The sequence below is a fragment of the Pseudophryne corroboree genome, chromosome 4, assembly GCF_028390025.1.
Source record: "Pseudophryne corroboree isolate aPseCor3 chromosome 4, aPseCor3.hap2, whole genome shotgun sequence".
Classification (NCBI taxonomy): domain Eukaryota; kingdom Metazoa; phylum Chordata; class Amphibia; order Anura; family Myobatrachidae; genus Pseudophryne; species Pseudophryne corroboree.
The window spans coordinates 351,355,140-351,379,662 of NC_086447.1; the positions used below are offsets into that span (position 1 = coordinate 351,355,140).

Here is a 24,523-nt window from a genome sequence, read left to right on the forward strand (position 1 = left end):
GATATTTAATTGACATTCCAAGTCTTTAGGGTCACTAGTGATCCTTCGGACTCGGAGAAATTGGGAATATGGGAGACCTCTCACCAAGGACCTGGGGTGAAAACTGTCATACCGCAATAAAGTATTGCGGTCTGTGGGCTTGCTGTATAACGAGGTCTGAATCAAACCATTGTGTACAGTGATTTTAATGTCCAAAAAACAAATTTCACTGGAATGTGTAGTAAGGGTCAATTTAACGGGACTGAATGAATTATTATGTTCTTCAATCATTGCAGACAACACCTGTGGATCGTGTGTCCAGAATAGAAGCAAATCGTCTATGTATCGAAAATATAATAAAATGTTATTTGAGATAGACACATTTTCAAAGAATAACTTGTGTTCAATTTCCCACATATACGCGTTCGCCAAAGATGGCGCTACCGCTGACCCCATGGCACATCCTGTTTTTTGATTAAAGAAATGACCATTAAACAAAAAATAGTTGTGGGTCAACGTGAATTCAAGTAATGTTATGAATAGATCAATATCCGGTCCAGTATATAGTATATTATGTGTAATAAGATGCCTAACTGCGCCCAGCCCCGCTTGGTGCGGAATCTAGTGTAGCGAGTGTGGTACCTTCTGGTATGGACTCAAGTGACATCAATTTTTTCAATAGCATATTTGAATCTTTAAGATGTGTGAATGTGGCTTGAACACAGGGTTGTAAATAAGAATCTAGAAAAATGGCAATGGCTTCACATAACGACCCCCTGGCAGAGATGATTGGTCTGCCAGGGGGCTGTCTGGCATCTTTATGTAGTTTGGGTATGGCATAAAAGATGGGAATAACCGGATGCATGCATGTGAGTTTATTCAATACATCCTGTGAAATAAGTCCGTCCGCAGCTGCTGTTTCCAAAATCATATCTAGTTCTGCCTTATATTCCCTGGTGGGATCTGCTTGCAGCGGACTGTATGTGTTAATGTCGGCCAGTAAACGGTCACATTCTCTGATATATTGGTCAGTGTCTATGACCACGATTCCTCCCCCTTTATCAGCTCCTCTAATGATGATGTCCTGTCTGTCCTGTAAGGACTTGAGAGCCAGCTGTTCATCGATTGTAAGATTTTTATAAACTTGTGGGGGAGGGTCGTCCAACAAATTCTCCATCATACGGGTGAAGGTTTTGATGGACGGATTTAAAGATATAGGGTCTAACTTTGACGACGTCCCCAATCTACGGATCTGAGCTGGAAGACCCGATTTGGCAAAGGACTCTGTAGACTTATTGAAATGTTCTCTTAATTTCAATGTTCTGTTTATCTTAAATATCTCCACTTTCCATTTAAACTTATCCGGGGCTTTGGTGGGAACGTATGATAGCCCCTTGGATAGAACAGAAACTTCAGCTGTGGATAGAGTGGTAGAAGACAAATTAAAAATTAAATTCGAGTTGATCTGGGGGGGTCTGCCGCCCTGTCTGCCGCCTCGACTGGCCGCCCCTGCGGGTTGGTGTTTTTTTCTTTTTAAAGAAAGAATGGCCCAACATCGGTCAGCAATTAGGGCAGCATTGCAGACGGGCAAAAGCGACCAACCGGTCGCCAGATACTTTGCCCAGATGAAACATAGTCTAGCATCAGTAAGATACAAGATTGTGGATCACATCCCAGATGCTCCTCGGGGGGGCAATAGGGCCACCAAGCTATTACAATTAGAAGCCAGGTGGATTTTTAGACTCGACACCATCCACCCCAGAGGTCTAAACGATCAGTTAAATTTAAATTGTTTCTTATAACTGTTTTTTGAAAATATAGTTTATCCATAAAAAAAAAACAGGCATCCCTACGAAAATGTAATTTACTGTTAATTCCATTTATTGTTTTTATATAGAACCATCAATGATGGCAACATACATGTACACAGGCTGCAGTGATTGCTTAATTTATTCCATCACATAGTTTACCATGTTTTTTTAAGTTTTTCACTGTATGTATTTGATATTCCATTTATCAATTTTGTTTACACTCATCACCAGTTCACTTATTATGTTGATTTTTCACACTGCTGGTCAGTGTGTCTTATGACCACATATGCACATCAAGATGTTGATGTTTTTTATATGCAGCAGACACTAGGTGTTGGCTTTATTTACACATATTTATGTTTGTGTTTTAGTGAGACGATACACGGCGCTTTCAGCAGACTGTGTACCGTCTCCATGGCAACCTGTTCCCCTTTGTCTACAGCCGCGTCAGAAGCGAGTTCGTATTGCGGGATTACGCGACTTCCGGCAGCCGGGCGTCTCACGTGACCGGAGGCGCGTTCCCTGTGTATCGTACAACGCAGACATGGTGGGAGATGACGGGGACCAGGAGAAGCAGGTATTTAAGTTGTTTTATTGTTTGTTATCACTTGTTTGCAGTGTTCTGAGGAAGGAGGTTCGCCCTCCGAAACGTCAATAAATGCACATGGCTTTTTCACTTTAATTGAGTGTGCAAGACTTTGAGTGCCGCCTATACCTTCCAGTCTATATTGGGGTCATTTCACCCCTAGGAAGGCACCGGAGCATTTATCCCCTGCGGGGAACAGCGGAGTGCCGGGCTACCTGCATGGATTGTATTTGGTGGGCCCCAAATTGAAGCCGGGGGACCCGTCTTTAGCCAAGGCACCTGCACAGCTATTCAAGCACCTTGTTTCCCAGGACCTCAGCCAGCTCTTTTGCACATTGGGGATCACAGCACTCCAGCACTTTAATCAATTGCACGGTACAGCACTGGCACTTTATTCAGCACCATTAGGAAGTTTTCTGCACACTCACATCACCATAAGCCTGTGTGTGTCATCATACAGTGAATTGTTTTACCAGAATGTCTGCAGCGGAAGCTGACCCAGGTGATGCCTTATCGTACATTTTGCAATGTGATACATATGAGACTTTAAGTTTCTCTGATCTAGAGGCAGAGCACATATTGCTCAAGGAACCGGCATTTGAAGAAAGCACAGAATCTACTAATGAAGAATTATACAGGGAATTTTACAAATTGAAAAAAAGAGAGATAGATTTTACATATCATGGCCGGACACTTTCTGATTATTATAGAAATAAACAAATCCCACGGGGGTTTCGAGTACAAAATTCTCCCACCATCGGATGTCATAACATCAATTTTTGTAAGCGATGGATTTCAGTCCTTAATAAATGCGCGATGGACTTGATGTTACTCGTTATTGAGGAATCCACTCGTGAAGTCAATATCACGAGGGATAAAATCAAATTATTTGAAGAACAACATCTGAATTCCCTAACCGGGGACACATCCACAAATTGGCTTGACAAATTAAAAAACAGATTCATATAGAATGGAATTGGTTAAGTTTAAGAAAGATAAATTGAAAAAAGTTCAAGCGGATTATGAACAACACCGCGTATACACATGGCTATCCAGTCATGTGTCATATACTGTACAAAGGAAGCCTATGGGTCCACGGAGACAGCGGATGCAACGGACTCAGTATAGTACATCAGCAAGTGAGACGGAAGATTCCACAATTCAGGCGAATACGTTTTCCACACAAGGAGCCCCTTTAGGGGTAAAAACCCGGGCGGTCACGTCCGGAAGAAAAAAACACCAACCCGCAGGGGCGGCCAGTCGAGGCGGCAGACGGGGCGGCAGACCCCCCAGATTGACTCGAATTTAATTTTTAATTTGTCTTCTACCACTCTATCCACGGCTGAAGTTTCTGTTCTATCCAAGGGGCTAGCATACGTTCCCACCAAAGCCCCGGATAAGTTTAAATGGAAAGTGGAGACATTTAAGCTAAACAGAACATTGAAATTAAGAGAACATTTCAATAAGTCTACAGAGTCCTTTGCCAAATCGGGTCTTCCAGCTCAGATCCGTAGATTGGGGACGTCGTCAAAGCTTGACCCTATATCTTTAAATCCGTCCATCAAAACCTTCACCCGTATGATGGAGAATTTGTTGGACGACCCTCCCTCACAAGTTTATAAAAATCTTACAATCGATGAATAGCTGGCTCTCAAGTCCTTACAGGACAGACAGGACATCATCATTAGAGGAGCTGATAAAGGGGGAGGAATCGTGGTCATGGACACTGACCAATATATCAGAGAATGTGACCGTTTACTGGCCGCCATTAACACATACAGTCCGCTGCAGGCAGATCCCACCAGGGAATATAAGGCAGAACTAGATATGATTTTGGAAACAGCAGCTGCGGACGGACTTATTTCACAGGATGTATTGAATAAACTCACATGCATGCATCCGGTTATTCCCATCTTTTATGCCATACCCAAACTACATAAAGATGCCAGACAGCCCCCTGGCAGACCAATCATCTCTGTCAGGGGGTCGTTATGTGAAGCCATTGCCATTTTTCTAGATTCTTATTTACAACCCAGTGTTCAAGCCACATTCACACATCTTAAAGATTCAAATATGCTATTGAAAAAATTGATGTCACTTGAGTCCGTACCAGAAGGTACCACACTCGCTACACTAGATGTAGCGAGTTTATACACATGCATTCCGCACCAAGCGGGGCTGGGCGCAGTTAGGCGTCTTATTACACATAATATACTATATACTGGACCGGATATTGATCTATTCATAACATTACTTGAATTCACGTTGACCCACAACTATTTTTTGTTTAATGGTCATTTCTTTAATCAAAAAACAGGATGTGCCATGGGGTCAGCGGTAGCGCCATCTTTGGCGAACGCGTATATGTGGGAAATTGAACGCAAGTTATTCTTTGAAAATGTGTCTATCTCAAATCACATTTTATTATATTTTTGATACATAGACGATTTGCTTCTATTCTGGACACACGATCCACAGGTGTTGTCTGCAATGATTGAAGAACATAATAATTCATTCAGTCCCGTTAAATTGACCCTTACTACACATTCCAGTGAAATTTGTTTTTTGGACATTAAAATCACTGTACACAATGGTTTGATTCAGACCTCGTTATACAGCAAGCCCACAGACCGCAATACTTTATTGCGGTATGACAGTTTTCACCCCAGGTCCTTGGTGAGAGGTCTCCCATATTCCCAATTTCTCCGAGTTCGAAGGATCACTTGTGACCCTAAAGACTTGGAATGTCAATTAAATATCATGACAGAGAAGTTCATCCAGAGGGGATATCCTAAGGAGATATTACAACAGGCACGCGATAAGGTGCTTTCCCTAGACCGCACTGAATTATTATTGAACTCCAAACCGAGATCCACTAGAGAGAAAGTTACCTGGGTCAATGAGTATAATACAGCCAGCGATAGAACAAGTAAACGTATTAAACAAATCTGGCCAATAGTTACCACTGACCCTAACTTATCTTCCCTCAAACAGAGTAAAATTATGCCTTGCTACACCCGCAGCTCTAATATTAAAGATTTGGTTGTCAAAAATGATGTCACTGGCTTTAAAACTTCACTACTGGTGTCACATTTTTTGAGCCGTAAACCAGGATGTTTCAAATGCCTGGGATGCACGACCTGTAGCTACATGCTTACGGGGGATTCTATCACGCATCCGCATACAGGCAAAAAAATTAACATAGCATGGCCACTGACGTGCAGTTCTTCATTTGTCATATAGGTTCTAATTTGTCCATGTAGCTTATATTATACAGGCAAGACGCAGTGTCTTTTTAAAGAAAGAATGGCCCAACATCGGTCAGCAATTAGGGCAGCATTGCAGACGGGCAAAAGCGACCAACCGGTCGCCAGACACTTTGCCCAGATGAAACATAGTCTAGCATCAGTAAGATACAAGATTGTGGATCACATCCCAGATGCTCCTCGGGGGGGCAATAGGGCCACCAAGCTATTACAATTAGAAGCCAGGTGGATTTTTAGACTCGACACCATCCACCCCAGAGGTCTAAACGATCAGTTAAATTTAAATTGTTTCTTATAACTGTTTTTTGAAAATATAGTTTATCCATATAAAAAAAACAGGCATCCCTACGAAAATGTAATTTACTGTTAATTCCATTTATTGTTTTTATATTGAACCATCAATGATGGCAACATACATGTACACAGGCTGCAGTGATTGCTTAATTTATTCCATCACATAGCTTACCATGTCTTTTTAAGTTTTTCACTGTATGCATTTGATATTCCATTTATCAATTTTGTTTACACTCATCACCAGTTCACTTATTATGTTGATTTTTCACACTGCTGGTCAGTGTGTCTTATGACCACATATGCACATCAAGATGTTGATGTTTTTTATATGCAGCAGACACTAGGTGTTGGCTTTATTTACACATATTTATGTTTGTCTTTTAGTGAGACGATACACGGCGCTTTCAGCAGACTGTGTACCGTCTCCATGGCAACCTGTTCCCCTTTGTCTACAGCCGCGTCAGAAGCGAGTTTGTATCGCGGGATTACGCGACTTCCGGCAGCCGGGCGTCTCACGTGACCGGAGGCGCGTTCCCTGTGTATCGTACAACGCAGACATGGCGGGAGATGACGGGGACCAGGAGAAGCAGGTATTTAAGTTGTTTTATTGTTTGTTATCACTTGCTTGCAGTGTTCTGAGGAAGGAGGTTCGCCCTCCGAAACGTCAATAAATGCACATGGCTGTTTCACTTTAATTGAGTGTGCAAGACTTTGAGTGCCGCCTATACCTTCCAGTCTATATATATATATATATATATATATATATATATATATATATATGTAAAAATGGGTATATAGGGTTCGGCGCTCAGTGTTGCTAAGAAATGGTTAAAAAGCCAAAATATATATGAGAGTAAAAAAAGTTACACAAAAGTACATAAAAAACATAAAAATATGGACCAAGATAATCGTAAAAGGATAAGGAGATCAACTTAGCTTTAGAAAACAGCAGGGGGTTAGTGCAGGAAACCCAATGCATTTCGTCTCATCAGACTTACTTCAAAATCAACCGGCACTCCATGCTTAAGAACAACTGGTCCCGGTGCCCGGTGCAATAACATACACTCCTCCAAAGAAAGCACGGCACTCGTAGGGACTCCTTTCTAAAAGGTGTTTTAATTCAGGTGTACAAATGACATGTTTGCCCAAACGCCACAAAAATAGCAAGATGCCCCCAGGTCGTCCCATCATATCGGCACGGGGGTCCCTGTATCATCCAACGGCTGAGCTCCTGGATTATTTGCTTCAGACACCCTGTTGTTACAAAAAAGTTTGTTCTTGAAAGATACGACAGAGTTCTTAAAATTGTTGAAAGACATTCCAGAGTTACCTCAGGGTACAGTAATGTGCTGTTTAGATGTATGTAGTTTATATACATTAATCCCTCATGAGGGAGGACTGTCATCAATGAGGAATTTCTTATCACAATTCTTGGACCCTGGGTTATTCAACCATGATCTGTTTTTGAAGTTATTGGAGTTGACCCTTTATAGAAATTATTTCCTTTACGATGGTCATTATTATCTTCAGCAACGGGGGTGTGCGATGGGGTCACCAGTGGCCCCATCGTACGCCAACGTTTATATGTATGAACAGGAAGAGTTACTGTTTTTGAACCATGTAGAGGTGTCTCGGTGTATTAAATTATACACCAGATACATTGATGACATTTTCTTGCTCTGAACAGGGAGCATGGAAATGTTTAGGACAGTAATGGAGGAAATTAATGGGGGAGATTCTGCTATTAAATTTACCTATGTCTGCAGTGAGGTACAGGCAAATTTCTTGGATGTTCAGATAACCATCTAAAATGGTAAAATCGAAACAGAAGTATTCAGTAAGGATATAGATAGGAACACTTTTCTGTTAGCATCAAGTCATCACCCCACATCATTGAAGCAGGGGTTACCGTTATCTCAAATGATGCGGGTAGCTAGGATCACAAGTGATCCAGAAAAATCGGCGGTGGCTATAGATGGCCTTATAGCTAAATTTTTTGCAAGAGGCTATAATTTACAGATGTTAAAGGAGAACAAGGAACGGGTTTTGAGAATGCCACGTTCCCAATTATTGCAGCCCTGTAGTAGAAGGCCTGAGAAAGTGTTACCATGGGCAAGCAATTTTACTTCTGCTAGCCCAGTAATCAAGCATGCAACCAAGGCTCTGTGGCCAATTGTGGCCTCAGATCCGGATTTGCCATCGCTTAGGAGTGTACGTCCAATTGCAGCGTTTAAGAGAGGGCGCAACCTCAAAGATAGACTCATGGTTACGGATATTACGGGTAGAGGTATCCCCAAATTATCGAATGTATATGTTAAACCACCAGGGTGCTACAGTTGTTATAACTGCACCACTTGTAAATTCATGGTGACCTGTAAAACCTTTCAGCACCCCCATTGTCAAAAAACGTAAGAGATTCGACATGTGCTTACGTATACCTCATCATTTGTGGTATACGTGATCACATGTCCTTGTGGCCTATATTATATTGGCCAGACCTCTCGAAAATTTCGAGAGGATGGCTCTTCATAGGTCGGCCATTCAGTTGTCAGCTGAGGGTAGATCTTGTGATCAACCGGTGGCACGCCATTTTAGGATGGCGGGTCATACGTTGTCAGATCTTAAACATTTTATGATAGATCATGTTCCAGATTCTCCTTGTGGTGGTGACAGAGTGAAAGCTTTATTGTTGACTGAATCCAGGTGGATATTTCGCCTGAATACTATTGGCCCTAATGGGTTAAATGATAAGATCAATTGGAATAGCCTGATGTAGATATAGATAATGAATAAGTTTTGAATAATCGGATACAGTAATATACCTGTTTAGTGATGTGGTAATATAGCTGGGGTGATGATAGCTGTAATATAGATTGGGTGTCTGGTGCTGAGAATATGGTGGGAATCATGCGGATGATACAGATAGAATTAGCATGGATGTTTAGGAATTGATGTTGTTTTATAACATGCGGTGTATAGAGTGAGTAACTCATCATTATTATGTATTTAAGATGCATTGGTATATGTAATAATGATTCTGTTATTGTCGTTTTAGCTCCGCCCGCTGACAGCATGGGTGGGGGAGATGTGAGCGGGTCTCCATGGTCTGGAGCGCAAGCGGGAGGTTGCTTAGCAACACCCGATGGCATGGATCCGGAAGTGAGGGACCGCGGACATCCGGCAGCAGCCTCAGGGGAAGACGGAGACGGCGGCATGACGGCTTGGTAAGCAGGTATTTAAATGTCACTTTGTGGTGTGTTTGTATAGAGGGTTGATGTATCCTGATGAAGAGGCAGTAGCCTCGAAACATGTCGTTTGTACACCTGAATTAAAACACCTGTTAGAAAGGAGTCCCTACGAGTGCTGTGCTTTCTTTGGAGGAGTATATATATATATATATATATATATATATATATATATATATATAGTGTGTGTATTTATGTATGTATGTGTTTTTATGTGTGTGTATATGTGTGTATATATATATATATATATATATATATATATAATGAATATAGTATATATGTAATATATATATCATATATATATATAATATATATATGTGTATATATATATATATATATATATATATATATATATTATACACACATATACACCCGCGGAAACCCCCCTGAATAAACCCTGCATTTGCCACTGCCTCCCGCTCCGCGACTGCCTCTGCCTGTCAATCAGGCAGGGACGATCACACCAGTAAGATGCTTTCGCATGTCACCGTGTGCGCACACGCAGTGCGGATGCTGCGCGTGCGCACAACACAATGGGTTTCAGGGTGTGACCTCTGCCATTGTAAGGATCAGCTCTGAATTAGGCCCTTTGTACTAAGCCTTGGACAGAGATAAAGTGGAGAGATATAAAGTACCAACCAACCAGCTCCTGACTCCTGAAATTTTTCAAACACAGCCTTTAACATGACAGTTAGGAGCTGATTGACTGGTACTTTATCTCTCCACTTTATCTCTGTCCAAGGCTTTGTACGTATATGTGCCATCATTCAGCATCAGTGAAATTTTGCTAAATTAGCAAAACTGCAACTGTTTAAGATCACATGCTGGTGGCCACCCAGCATAGGGCAAGGCCATCCAGTATGCAAATGTTAATTCAAAATCACTGTCCCTGTTGCAGCGAGCGTGTATGACGCCATGCAGGTACCCCAGAAAATGGCCCAGACCTACCCGCTTTCTAGAATCCCATCCCTGCAGCGCCGCATTGCGCCCCCGACCACCAACGCGGATGCCTCTTCCTGTGAATCAGGCAGAGGCTTTAGAATCACTGAGATGCAAATGCATCTCCTGGCCCACGTTAGCTGCGCATGTGTTCTGGCCCAAAAATCAACAGAATGCGATTACATACCTCCCAACTGTCCCGATTTTTGCTGGACAGTCCCATTTTTTGGGACTGTCCAGCTGTCCCACCCCCAGGCCGCAGTGCTCCGCGGTGGGGGAGGGGGGCAGTTGGAAGGCTCCTGTCACTCACTGGTCTGCTGTAGAGCAGCGGTGAATAGACGCTGTGCGTCATGGAGACAGAAAGACTGGGGGCATGCCGACAGCTGAGCACTGGCCATGCCCGCATAGCAGCGCCGTAACTACATGTGTGCCAGTTGTGCCTGGCACACAGTGCAGTTGCCCTGAGGGCGCAACAGCCAGCGGTTTGTAATGAGTCAAACTGACTCATACAAGCCGCCTCTGCTGTGTGCGCCGCACTGAAGAAGCCGGTCCGGAGGCAGGGGAGGAGAGCAGCAGCCCCGGAGGCAGCGGAGAAGGAGGAGGAGGGAGGGGGACTGGAGCCGCAGCAGCGCTATGTAATTGGTGGTGGCACTGCTGCAGCAGTCCCCTCTCCTTCCAAATTGGCTGCCCGGCGCCGCTGTGAATACTGGGATGCGCTTCCTTCATCCCAGCATTCACAGGGGCGCCGGGCAGCCAATGCGGAATTAGAGGGGACGGCTGCAGCAGCACCACTGGCAATTACATAGCGCTGCTGAGGCTCCAGTCCCCCTCCCTCCGCCTCCTTCTCCCCTGCGGCTGATAATCTGCCAGCACCGAGGAGCCTGACTGCCAGCGCAGAGAAATGGCAAGTATCTCTCTCTCTCTCTCTCTCTCTCTATCTATTCTGTCTATTCTGTCTACCGCAATGTGTAAAAAGGGGGACACAGTCTGCAGTAATGTGTAAAAAGGGGAACACTGTCTGCCGTAATGTGTAAAAAGGGGGACGCTGTCTGCCGCAATGTGTAAAAAGGGGGACGCTGTCTGCCGCAATGTGTAAAAAGGGGGATGCAGTCTGCCGTAATGTGTAAAAAGAGGGATGCAGTCTGCCGTAATGTGTAAAAAGAAGGACGCTGTCTGCCGCAATGTGTAAAAAGGGGAACACTGTCTGCCGTAATGTGTAAAAAGGGGGACGCTGTCTGCCAAAATGTGTAAAAAGGCGGACACTGTCTGCCGCAATGTGTAAAAAGGGGGATGCAGTCTGCCGTAATGTGTAAAAAGGGGGACGCAGTCTGCCGCAATGTGTAAAAAGGGGGACGCTTTCTGCCATAATGTGTAAAAAGGGACGCAGTCTGCCGTAATGTGTAAAAAGGCGGATGCTGTCTGCCGTAATGTGTAAAAAAGGGGACACTGTCTGCCGTAAAGTGTAAAAAGGGGGACACTGTCTGCCGTAATGTGTAAAAAGGGGACACTGTCTGCCGTAATGTGTAAAAAGGGAACGCTGTCTGCCGCAATGTGTTAAAAGGTGGACACTGTCTGCCGTAATGTGTAAAAAGGGGACGCTGTCTGCCGTAATGTGTAAAAAGGGGGACGCTGCCTGCCGTAATGTGTAAAAAGAGGGATGCTGTTTGCCGTAATGTGTAAAAAGGGAGACACTGTCTGCCGCAATATGTAAAAAGGGGGATGCAGTCTGCCATAATGTGTAAAAAGGGGATGCAGTCTGCCGTAATGTGTAAAAACAGGGATGCTGTCTGCCGCAATGTGTAAAAAGGGGGAGGCAATCTGCCATAATGTGTAAAAAGGGGGACACTGTCTGCCGCAATGTGTAAAAAGGGGGACGCTGTATGCCATAATGTGTAAAAAGAGGGACGCGACCTGCCGCAATGTGTAAAAAGGGGACGCAGTCTGCCATAATGTGTAAAAAGGGGACGTTGTCTGCCGTAATGTGCAAAAAAGGGGACGTTGTCTGCCGTAATGTGTAAAAAAGGGGACGCTGTCTGCCGTAATGTGTAAAAAGGGGGACGCTGCCTGCCGTAATGTGTAAAAAACGGGACGCTGTCTGCCGTAATGTGTAAAAAAGGGGACACTGGGGTATATTTACTAAAAATCGTATTTTCCCGTTTGAGGTCAAAGTTCAATCACGAATGACATCGAAAGTGTAAATATGCAACTTTTTGAATTCAGTACGACTAATTTACTAAGCTGCCAAATTCTGCATTTTCGGTTTTACCGATGTCGATGTCATTCGTTTTTTTAGGCAGTGTTTTACGTGAGTGACTTGTAAAACACTGCCGACTTTAATACAATGAATCTCGGCCGGATCTGAGAGATCCATGCTGGGCTTCATTGTGCACCTTTATTTTAAAAAAAAACAGTGTTAAATTAAAAAAAAAAAATTGTGTGGGGTCCCCCCTCCTAAGCAAAACCAGCCTCGGGCTCTTTGAGCCGATCCTGGTTGCAAAAATATGGGGAAAAAATGATAGGGGTTCCCCCATATTTAAACAACCAGCATCGGGCTCTGCGCCTGGTCCTGGTTCCAAAAATACGGGGGACAAAAAGCGTAGGGGTCCCCCGTATTTCTGAAACCAGCACCGGGCTCCACTAGCCAGATACATAATGCCACAGCCGGGGGACACTTTTATATAGCTCCCGGCGGCCCTGGCATTACATAACCAACTAGTCACCCCTGGCCGGGGTACCCTGGAGGAGTGGAGACCCCTTCAATCAAGGGGTCCCCCCCTCCAGCCACCCAAGGACCAGGGGTGAAGCCCGAGGCTATCCCCCCCATCCAAGGGCTGCGGATGGGAGGCTGATAGCCGTTGTGTAAAAAAATTAATATTGTTTTTAGTAGCAGTACTACAAGTCCCAGCAAGCCTCCCCCGCAAGCTGGTACTTGGAGAACCACAAGTACCAGCATGCGGAGGAAAACCGGGCCCACTGGTACCTGTAGTACTACTACTAAAAAAATACCCCAATAAAAACATAAGACACACACCTTGAAAGTATAACTTTAATGCATACATCCACACCTCCATATACACATTCTTACCTTATGTTCACACGAGGGTCGGTCCTCTTCTCCATGTAGAATCCATGGTGTACCTGTGGAAAAAATTATACTCACAAAATCCAGGGTAGAAGCCTCTTCTTCTTGTAATCCATTTGTAATCCAGGTACTTGTCAAAATAAAAAAATGGACACCCGACCTCGCACTGAAAGGGGCCCCATGTTTTCACATGGGACCCCTTTCCCCGAATGCCAGAAACCCCCTCTGACTTATGTCTAAGAGGGTTCCTTCAGCCAATCAGGGAGCGCCATATTGTGGCACCCTCCTGATTGGCTGTGTGCTCCTGTACTGTATGACAGGCGGCACACGGCAGTGTTACAATGTAGCGCCTATGCGCTCCATTGTAACCAATGGTGGGAACTTTGTGGTCAGCGGTTGACCGAAAGTAACCTCACCACTGACCACAAAGTTCCCACCATTAGTTACAATGGAGCGCATAGGCGCTACATTGTAACACTGCCGTGTGCCGCCTGTCATACAGTACAGGAGCACACAGCCAATCAGGAGGGTGCCACAATGTGGCGCTCCCTGATTGGCTGAAGGAACCCTCTTAGACATAAGTCAGAGGGGGTTTCTGGCATTCGGGGAAAGGGGTCCCATGTGAAAACATGGGGCCCCTTTCAGTGTGAGGTCGGGTGTCCGTTTTTTTATTTTGACAAGTACCTAGATTACAAATGGATTACAAGAAGAAGAGGCTTCTACCCTGGATTTTGTGAGTATAATTTTTTCCACAGGTACACCATGGATTCTACATGGAGAAGAGGACCGACCCTCGTGTGAACATAAGGTAAGAATGTGTATATGGAGGTGTGGATGTATGCATTAAAGTTATACTTTCAAGGTGTGTGTCTTATGTTTTTATTGGGGTATTTTTTTAGTAGTAGTACTACAGGTACCAGCGGGCCCGGTTTTCCTCCACATGCTGGTACTTGTGGTTCTCCAAGTACCAGCTTGCGGGGGAGGCTTGCTGGGACTTGTAGTACTGCTACTAAAAACAATATTAATTTTTTTACACAACGGCTATCAGCCTCCCATCCGCAGCCCTTGGATGGGGGGGACAGCCTCGGGCTTCACCCCTGGTCCTTGGGTGGCTGGAGGCGGGACCCCTTGATTGAAGGGGTCCCCACTCCTCCAGGGTACCCCGGCCAGGGGTGACTAGTTGGTTATGTAATGCCAGGGCCGCCGGGACCTATATAAAAGTGTCCCCCGGCTGTGGCATTATGTATCTGGCTAGTGGAGCCCGGTGCTGGTTTCAGAAATACGGGGGACCCCTACGCTTTTTGTCCCCCGTATTTTTGGAACCAGGACCAGGCGCAGAGCCCGGTGCTGGTTGTTTAAATATGGGGGAACCTCTATCATTTTTCCCCCCATATTTTTGCAACCAGGATCGGCTCAAAGAGCCCGAGGCTGGTTTTGCTTAGGAGGGGGGACCCCACGCAATTTAAAAAAAAAAAAAAAACACTTTCCCATCCCCTTCCCACTGATAAACATGCACGGATCTCATGGATCCCTGCATGCCTATCCAAACACGGGATAATAAAGCAGGTCTGTTTTTTTTTAGCACTTTTTCACGAATTGTATTTCTGCACGGCAGTGTTTGGCTATTGTCGGCAGTGTTTGTGATTTGCACTTTTTAGTAAATTACCGATTTCTACCAAATTGCAGGCGTATTTGACCGATGGTGTATTGATTCGTGATTTTTTCCTAGGACTTCCAAAATATTACGAATGCCCTCATCACTGCCGAGATTTTTGCTTAGTAAATTACCGAAATGACACTTTGAGGAAAAAACGGCATCTCGGTCAAAATCGGGACCTTAGTAAATATACCCCACTGTCTGCCGTAATGTGTAAAAAAGGGGACGCTGTCTGCCGTAATGTGTAAAAAGGGGGACGCTGTCTGCCGCAATATGTAAAAAGGGGGACACTGTCTGCCGTAATGTGTAAAAAGGGGGCGCTGGCTGCCGTAATGTGTAAAAGGGGCTGTACCTGGTGTAGTGGCGCTACTGTGTGGCATAATTTGAATAATGGAGACTGCTGTGCACCATAGTATGAATTGGTATTATTTTGTGTCCACGCCCCTTCCCCATAAAGCCACACCCCTGTATATTTTTTGCGCGCCTATGGCGCGCACTGCCCCTCTCTTGCACAGGGGGGGGGTGGGGGACGTCAATGCCGTTTCTTGCACACAGCGCTAAAATGCCTAGTTACGGCACTGCCCCATAGTGACAGAAAACGGGGGCATTGCGCATGATTGCAGCATTACTGCAAAGCCATGACCCTTTTCTCTGAAGCCACACACTCTTTTCCCATGCAGGAGTCCCGCTTCCTGCAGAATCAAAGTTGGGAGGTATGCGATCGAATCTCAGATGCGATCCATACTGAACAGGGCCCAGGTTTGTTTTGTCTTGTAAATGATTGCTGCTTTAAAATAAATGGGCAGACTCACACAAAGTCCAGCACCTCTGGCAACTCGGAAGCTATTACATTTAGCCCCAGATCTGTTTGTGTGACAAAGTACCCTCACTTTTAAATGTACAGGTTAACAAAAAATTAAATAGCCATTAAAAGTTAAATTATTGTCTTCAACGGGTGGTCTTCAGTTTGCCGACTGTCGGATCCCGGCGGACAGTATACCGGCGCCGGAATCCCGACAGCCATCATACCGACAGTTTGTCTCCCTCGTAGTGGTCCACGACCCCCTGGACCGTGCCGCAAGGGGCTCATTTGCGCTCGCCACGCTGTCGGTATGCCGGCGGTCGGGCTTCCGGCGCCGGTATGCTGGTCGCTGGGAGCCCGGCCGCCGGCATACCATACCATACCACACCCGTCTTCAACAGCTACATCACATACAGAGTTATTAAATACATTTTGGGTCACAATGCAAACAGCAAAACCCCACAAACACATTATGAGAGAGAACTTTCTCTGTGGCTTGCAAATAAAGTCAGAAAATTCTGGTTCAAGCAATAAAGGAAGTAAATTTTCTGTTCTAGTTTCACAGCGGATAAGTCAGTAAAATATTTGGGGCTACTTTTGATCTATGTGACTGTGCCCTGAGAACACAGAAGTGACACAGGTCTATCATTCCCAGAAACAGACACTTACTAACCACATGAATTATTCACTTTCTTTTAAAAATATAATTTCAGTCTAGTTCACATAAACATGTCATAGTTACATCAGGCCACATAATGCTCTAAATTAGAAAGTAATTCTTATAGGCACGCAAATTGTACAGTGACTATCACAGAAACTGCATATTTGTTCGTCGGGAGGCTTGACACCTAGCAACAGCTGGTGGGTTAGGTGCAAGCCTCCCGATGACTGCTGAGAAGAAAACTTTCACCTACCTTCTCCACAGCTAGGGGAGTGTGGCTGTGCTGTGTGGGTTGCCGAGCTGTACAAATGCGTGTGCACTGAGCGCATCATGGATGCACGTACGCGTCCACCGGTCACACGCACTCATGTGGGGCACGTGCCTATATAAAGCGCTAAGCCCCGCCCCACCTGACTCAAATTTTACCTCAGCACTGGCAGAATGGAGAACACTCTGCTACTGTCCCCAATGCATAGCAAAAGAGGTAGGCAGCCCTCCAGGAATAACTGGGATGAGGCTGCTGATAATTCTTTCCCAGATTTAATTATATTTAAGAGAAGAAAGTTAATGAACCCTGTCAGGTCGAAGGACAGTAGGGACACCTCTGTGGAGGGGGAAATCAGTCAGGCTGCAGAGACTCCTTCCCCTCCTGCATATTCTCACAGAGTGGTGCGAAAATGTACTTCCATTAAGAAACATATCGACTGTGTTTCTTCTAGAGATGCCTGTTAAGGACAAAACATCTCTTTCTCAGGTATTGCTTGTAGCTGGAATACCTCTAAGGTCCACAGCAGACTGCTTTCTCCTGCCTATGGCTGGCACATATTCCTTGCCTCTGACTAGCAATTTGCGCAACAAAGCGCTCATAAGGGAACTAGTCACCATCATATACTCTCCCCATCTCACTCATTTAAGGGTGCTAGTACCCTCTAGTAGAGTCAGAGTGTGTAACTAGAACTAGTGTGTCCTCTAGCAGAGGCAAGTACAGTATAATGATTTGCAAATGGCCCAAGTAGCCTTAGCGGGCAGAATGTCCTCATCTAAAACATACTCATCCCATTGGGCCCTGAATGAGCGCTATGAGGTATACCTTTTTGCCCAATTAGCCTTCAGAATTGCTCTTATTAAGAAAAGTAAGATGGTTCTCTGTAATCATACTGGCATTCCAGACATTCCTGCTCTATTTGCCCTGGACCTTGATCCAGCTCTCACTTCACTATCAATAAATTACTGAGGAAAATTCAGTTTAAAGTTTTGTATGCTGCGGTCCTTTGTTATTTGTCCTAGACAAGGCAAGCTTACTAGATTCCCTGGTAACTTTCAAGGTGGCCCACTTAAAGGCTATTAGCAGGACTACCCTGATGATTGGCTCGACATTTGATTTCATATGCAATTCCTGTAGAAATTCGCTGGCTAGCTAGTGCAGGTCTGACTAATCTAGCTCCCAGGCCAGTAAATGTTCCCAAACTAACAGATTCTGACCTTTTTGACCCTGACTTTATAGATGAAGTGAAAATCCTTTGCAGACCTTAAGGGCCTGCAACACTCCAATGGCCCTTTTGTCAGGAGGTTGACATGTGGTAGCCAGCATTTTGACCCGAGATGTTAGCTTCCCGACGAAGGACACAATCCTGGCATCAATATATCGACAATAAACAGAATGCCAACGTCAAAATACTGACAGCTGGCATCCCGATCATCCAGACCACGGGACATGCAGGAGTAGGTTAGGTTTAGGCAGCCGAATGGGGATAGGCTTAGGGTGCAGGCACGGGAACGTTAGGGTTAGGGACCGGGGAGGGAGGGTTAGGGTTATTCACATAGAAGGGAAGGTTAGTGTTAGGCACCTAGTGAGGTGGGTTAAGTTTAGACAGTGGGAAGGGAGGGTTAGGGTCAGGCAACCACAAGGGAGGGTTAGGGAAGGGAAAAGATGAGGGTTAGGGGGCTAAATGGGGGGCTGTTGGGATTAGCATGGACGGGATGCCACTGTCGGTATACTGAATGCTGGCATCCCATCCATCGGTATATCATATTGAACCTGACCCGAGACCAGCAGGGCCCAGATCTTTGTCAATCCCAGACACAGATCACAAGAGGCACAGTGTCCAGCGGCACATATGCCCCCAAGAAAGTCAGAGGATGCGGTAAGTCACTTATCTTTACGGCCTCCTCCTTGACTTTCCCATGCAACAACTTCCAGGAAGCAGATCACCACAGACAGGTGGTTGCTAAATATCGTGGAAAAAGGCCTGACGCTCCTTCTTTTCCATGCCAGAAATCTCCATGTTCAAAAAACGTCAGTCATTTATTAGATTGTGTCCTATCCATTCCCTGCAGCAAGGCAAAATAGAGTTGACAGACGCCTCAAAGAAGAGATGGGTCAGTCATCTTTTCCCTGTCAAGAAAAAGGACGGTTCATACAGACCAGTCTTAAATGTCAAATCTCTAAACCAACATTTAAAACGTCATTCTTTGCATATGGAGGGCTTAGCAGACGTACCTTTCCTGCTCACTGAGAATGATTTTTGTATCAAAATAGACCTCAAGAAGACCTTTCATACAATACAAGTATATCCAAATCACAGGAAACTTTTGAGGTTCCTGTGGAGTGACGTCCGTTTGGATTGAAGGTACAGAACAATTCTGGAATAAAACCTTTAAATCCTATGTAATTGTTGCTTAATGTTTGCAGTAATTCCACAAGAAAATTCAATACCAGCCATGGCTATAACTGCCAAACATAAAAACAGTAGTACACATATAAGTACATTTTCCATACATTACAACAATTTATTTTACAGGGAATTGAGTTCATTCTTAAAAACAAATACTTTTCCTTTAAGGGCACATATCTTCTGCATCATTCTGGGATGGCGATGGGCACGAGGTTCACCCCTAGTTTTTCAAACATCTTCATGGGCATGTGGGAGGAGCTCTGTGTCTGGCATGAACTGGGCAGGCCTTCTGTCTTATCATCGTTATATAGATGATGTCTACTTTGTGTGGTGGGGAGGCAAAGATACTCTAAATTTCTGGACGCTTTTAACTACTTCAGTCTGGTACTTACGTTTTGTATTAGTGATTAATAGTGAATTGTTTAGCTCTCAAAGTGCATATAGAAAATCAGAAAATATGTATATAAAAAGTTAATAAACCCACCGATAGCAAATTTTTCATTAGTATGGATAGGAGTCCCAGCTGGCTAAAGGAGGTTCCTATTTGCCAGTTTCATCATATTAAAATTAACGGTACTGTCCATAAGGTTTATAAAGATCAAGTATGTGGTATTAAGAATCAATTTCTAAATAAAGGGTATAATGATAAACACTTAGAACAAACTTTGTTAGATTTTGATATGATGGACAGGGATAATCTCAAGAAAACAGAAAAAAGCAAAGGAAAAATGTTTCTACTTCATTTGTATCCACTTAATAAAGATGATAAGAATACAGAAACCATTTTAAGAAGACACCTGGGGGTGTTAAAAACAGAACTGTTGATAAAAAATGTACTGTCAGAAAAACATACTGTCATATATAAAGGGCCCCAAACCCTTAAGGCATATTGGTGAAAAGTGCAGCTTCCCCAACACAATCCATATGAACACGCATAATGTAAAAGCTAAGGGTTTTTTCAGATGTTGTTTATGTATTGGTTGTAGAAATTGTAAGAATTTAGAATGGAATAAAATTAAAAAATGTCTATCTACTTCTACAGAAAAGAGTGTAAGATAAATCAGTTCATGACATGCAATAGATTTAATGTTTTGTATTTAATACAATGTAAATGTATGAAACAGTATGTAGGAATGACAAGCCGGCCCTTTAAAGTGTGCATGGGGGAGCACTTGCAAAATATCCGGAATGGAGTAGATAATAATTGTATGTTGGCACAATTATTGATCAAATTGAGCGGAATTGGAGACAGAACGATACCAATTCAACATTAGCTCATGCTGAGATGTGCTGGATACATGAAATAAATACCCTACAGTTGAAAGGTTTAAATGGTGAATTTAAATTAAAATGGTTTATTTGAATTATATATTTATGTCTATATCTTGCCAGTTTGTACGTTTTTATGTTTTTATATTTTACGTATTTTTTTTTTTATATACATTGAGGATTACATTGTATAATTTATCAGTACCATGGACTGTGTATATTGTGTAACATATATTATTGCTGGGGACGAGCATACCGGAAACCTTGCAGCCGTATATATTTGTAATCTTATCGCATCCACCTGTGACTTGACTAAGGGGTCTATTAATGAAGCAGTGAAACGTGTGGAGAAGTGAGCCAGTGGAGAAATTGCCTATGGCAACCAATCAGCATTGAAGTAACATTTATAATTTGCATACTATACAATTATACGGAGCAATTCACTTCTCCACTCTTTTCACTGCTTCATGAATAGACCCCAAAGACCATTTGTCAGGGTTGAAACACGTCGGTAGATGGTGGTAGCGGTCAACAGGAGCAAAGTGAGCCTTTTTAGTCCTATGAGAAAAGTGAGGGAAGTCGGCAGCACAGCTCAGCGCTAGGTGGATGTGAGAATAGCCAGAGGCGCTGCACTGGGAGATCCAGATTAAAAAGAAAAGTTAGGGGCTTGGTGTGGCTGAGGTCCCTGCAGTGACAGATTAAGGTCCTCATGAGCCTGGAGCTGAAATGTCTGTAGGGCCTATTGTGTGCCGCCGCAGGGTGTGTGACCAGAATGGTGGGCTGTGGCTACTGATATATTTTATATATGTGTCTATGTGTGTGTTTTTGTGTGTTTTAATAATAGAAATACTTTGGCATTTAAATGCCCAATTATATCTCTACCAAATCAATTACTGAAACAAGACATACACAGATAACATAAAAATTCCAAAAATTTAAATCGGATAAAACAAATGTGAACACACTCCCTTCTTTAAAAAGGTTGGCTGTCATCCTTAATAGTCCAGAATATAAATATAGAAAAAACAAATGAGGACAATATGCCAAATAGTGAAGTACAGTATATAACTGAAATATTGTGTACATTCTTACATAGTAGTCCACTTTTGTTTTATATATTTTGTTTTATATATGTGTGTGTTTATTTCCTTGGTACAACAAAAAGAACAGGAGAACACACATAGGGGCTGATTCATAAGTAGTCACGTCTGCTTCTTTTGGCAGTTACGCATCTGCGGCTTTATGCAAATGCTGCTCCAAAGCCCTTCCCATGTGTACAAGTGTACGTCCAGATATGCAAGGACTGAGATGCCAACTTTCATCATCTATAGACACAGTACTTAGAGCCACCATTGGTCACACCATTGAAACATGCACTAGCCCTATGGCAGGTGCAGATTTCCCATCTGAGTATGGCCTCCAATGTAAATGATTAAGTGCCTGTGTAGGAAAACACTTTATCAACACGCCCGCTACACGCCCATAACATGCCCATGAAAGATACCATTGTTCTGTGCATTAATAGCCACCTCCCAATCACTGCACAGAAATGCCCATCACTTTTCCAAGTCATTTCTGATACTGTGCATGTCAACCACAACAGCGTAATACACGTGCTGTACCAGTTTTTAGTAAATTACATCTTATACCATTATATCAGCAGTGTCGTAACTAGACATTTTAGCGCTGTGTGCAAGCAACGGCATCGGTGCCCCCCACCCCGCTTATATAAAACAGGGGTAATGCGCGCCGTAGGCGTGCATCAAAAACATAGAGGCATGGCTTCATGGGGAAGGTGTGTGGCCACAAAATAATAGCAATTCATATTACGGTGCACAGTAGTCTCCATTATTCAAATTATGCCGCACAGTAGTGCCATTACACTAGGTAGAGCACCTTTTACACATTACAGCGGACAGATTCCCCTTTTTACACATTACAGCAGACAAAGTACCCTTTTTACACATTACGGCAGACAGAGTCACCTTTTTACACATTACGGCAGACAGAGTCACCTTTTTACACATTACGGCAGACAGCGTCCCCTTTTTTACACATTATGGCAGGTATAGTCCCCTTTTTACACTTTACGTCAGACAGAGTCCCCTTTATACACATTACGGCAGACAGAGTTAACCTTTTACACATTACGGCAGACAAAGTCCCCTTTATACACATTACGGCAGAGTCCCCTTTATACACATTACGACAGACAGAGTCCCCTTTATACACATTACGGCAGACAGCGTCCCCTTATTACACTTTACGTCAGACAGAGTCCCCTTTATACACATTACGGCAGACAGAGTTAACCTTTTACACATTACGGCAGACAGAGTCCCCTTTATACACATTACGGCAGACAGAGTCCCCTTTATACACATTACGGCAGACAGAGTCCCCTTTTTACATATTACGGCAGACAGAGTCCCCTTTATACACATTACGGCAGAGTCCCCTTTATACACATTACGGCAGACAGAGTCCCCTTTATACACATTACGGTAGACAGAGTCCCCTTTATACATATTACGGCAGACAGAGTCCCCTTTATACACATAACGGCAGACAGAGTCCTCTTTTTACACATTATGGCAGACAGCGTCCCCCTTTTTACACATTATGGCAGAGTCCACCTTTTCATCATGATGAAAATGACTTAATAAACGGGCACTGAAATGTTGACACAATTATGCTGTCTTAGTGCTTTCTTAAACACTGTGCCGCACCTACAGTATGCCCCATAAATATATATATATATATATATATATATATAATTTATTGTTTACAGTGCACACATACATAGATATAGATACTAGTATTAACATGTGTGTGTATATATATATATATATATATATATATATAATTATTTAAAGCCTGGAAGATTGCCGCCTCGTCCTTTTATGTTTATCCCTGCTGTTGTATACACCCCGGTGGCTGCTGAAAGATTATATGAACCAGGAGAGCCATTATCAGTAAGGAGATATATATGTATGTATATATATATATAAATATATACATATATATACAAACATATATATATATATATATATATATATAATTTGTATAGTCATATGTTAGTTAGTGCTTTTTATATCAGCAGCTACGGGCTGCCTGTCAGCAGGAGTGACACCTTACCACATGAAGATCACTCACTCTGCCGAGCTCAGGCCACCTTCAGGGAGCTGCATTCTCAGTTGTTATTAGAGATGAGCGGGTTCGGTTCCTCTGAATCCGAACCCGCCCGAACTTCATGTTTTTTTACACGGGTCCGAGCGACTCGGATCTTCCCGCCTTGCTTGGTTAACCCGAGCGCGCCCGAACGTCATCATCCCGCTGTCGGATTCTCACGAGGCTCGGATTCTATCGCGAGACTCGGATTCTATATAAGGAGCCGCGCGTCGCCGCCATTTTCACACGTGCATTGAGATTCATAGGGAGAGGACGTGGCTGGCGTCCTCTCCGTTTATAGAGAAGAGAGTGAGACTAGAGTAGAGAGAGACACAGTAGTAATTTTGGGGAGCATTAGGAGGAGTACTACTACTTGCTGAAGTGATAGATAGATAGATAGTGTGACTGTATAATGTATATCTGACTTGTGGGGGAGACACTGACAGTGGGGAGCAGTTAGAGTCTGAGAGCAGGACTCAGGAGTATATATAACGTACAGTGCACACTTTTGCTGCCAGAGTGCCACACTGCCATTGTGACCACACTGACCACCAGTATAATATATATTGTGATTGTCTGCTTAGGAGTACTACTTGCAAGTTGCTGATAGTGTGACCAGTGACCTGACCACCAGTTTAATAATCACCACCAGTTTAATATATATATATATATATAATTGTATATAATATATATATAATATTGTATACCACCTACCCGTTTTTTCTTTTCTTTCTTCTTCTTTATACATACTACTATAGTAGCTTACTGTAGCAGTCTGCGGTGCTGCTGAGCTGACAGTGTCCAGCAGGTCCGTCATCAGTCATTATATAATAAATATATATACCTGTCCGGCTGCAGTACTAGTGATATTATATATATATATATTGATTTCATCTCATTATCATCCAGTCTATATTAGCAGCAGACACAGTACGGTAGTCCACGGCTGTAGCTACCTCTGTGTCGGCAGTCGCTCGTCCATCCATAATTGTATACCACCTACCCGTGTTTTTTTCTTTTTCTTTCTTCTTTATACATACTACTATAGTAGCTTACTGTAGCAGTCTGCGGTGCTGCTGAGCTGAC

At 43.6% G+C, this 24,523-nt stretch overlaps 1 long non-coding RNA gene across 2 annotated transcripts in view; it reads left to right on the forward strand.

The window, feature by feature from the left end:
• The window catches only part of LOC134911420 (uncharacterized), a 100,939-nt gene that overhangs the window by 64,855 nt on the left and 11,561 nt on the right, over positions 1-24,523 (forward strand). The window contains exons 1-2 of one of the 2 annotated variants that reach the window (XR_010176552.1): positions 6,385-6,526; positions 8,992-9,160. This is a non-coding gene — a long non-coding RNA (uncharacterized LOC134911420). Of the gene's footprint in view, positions 1-6,384; positions 6,527-8,991; positions 9,161-24,523 lie in introns of those variants that run through there. The other variant, XR_010176553.1, reaches the window with a different exon arrangement.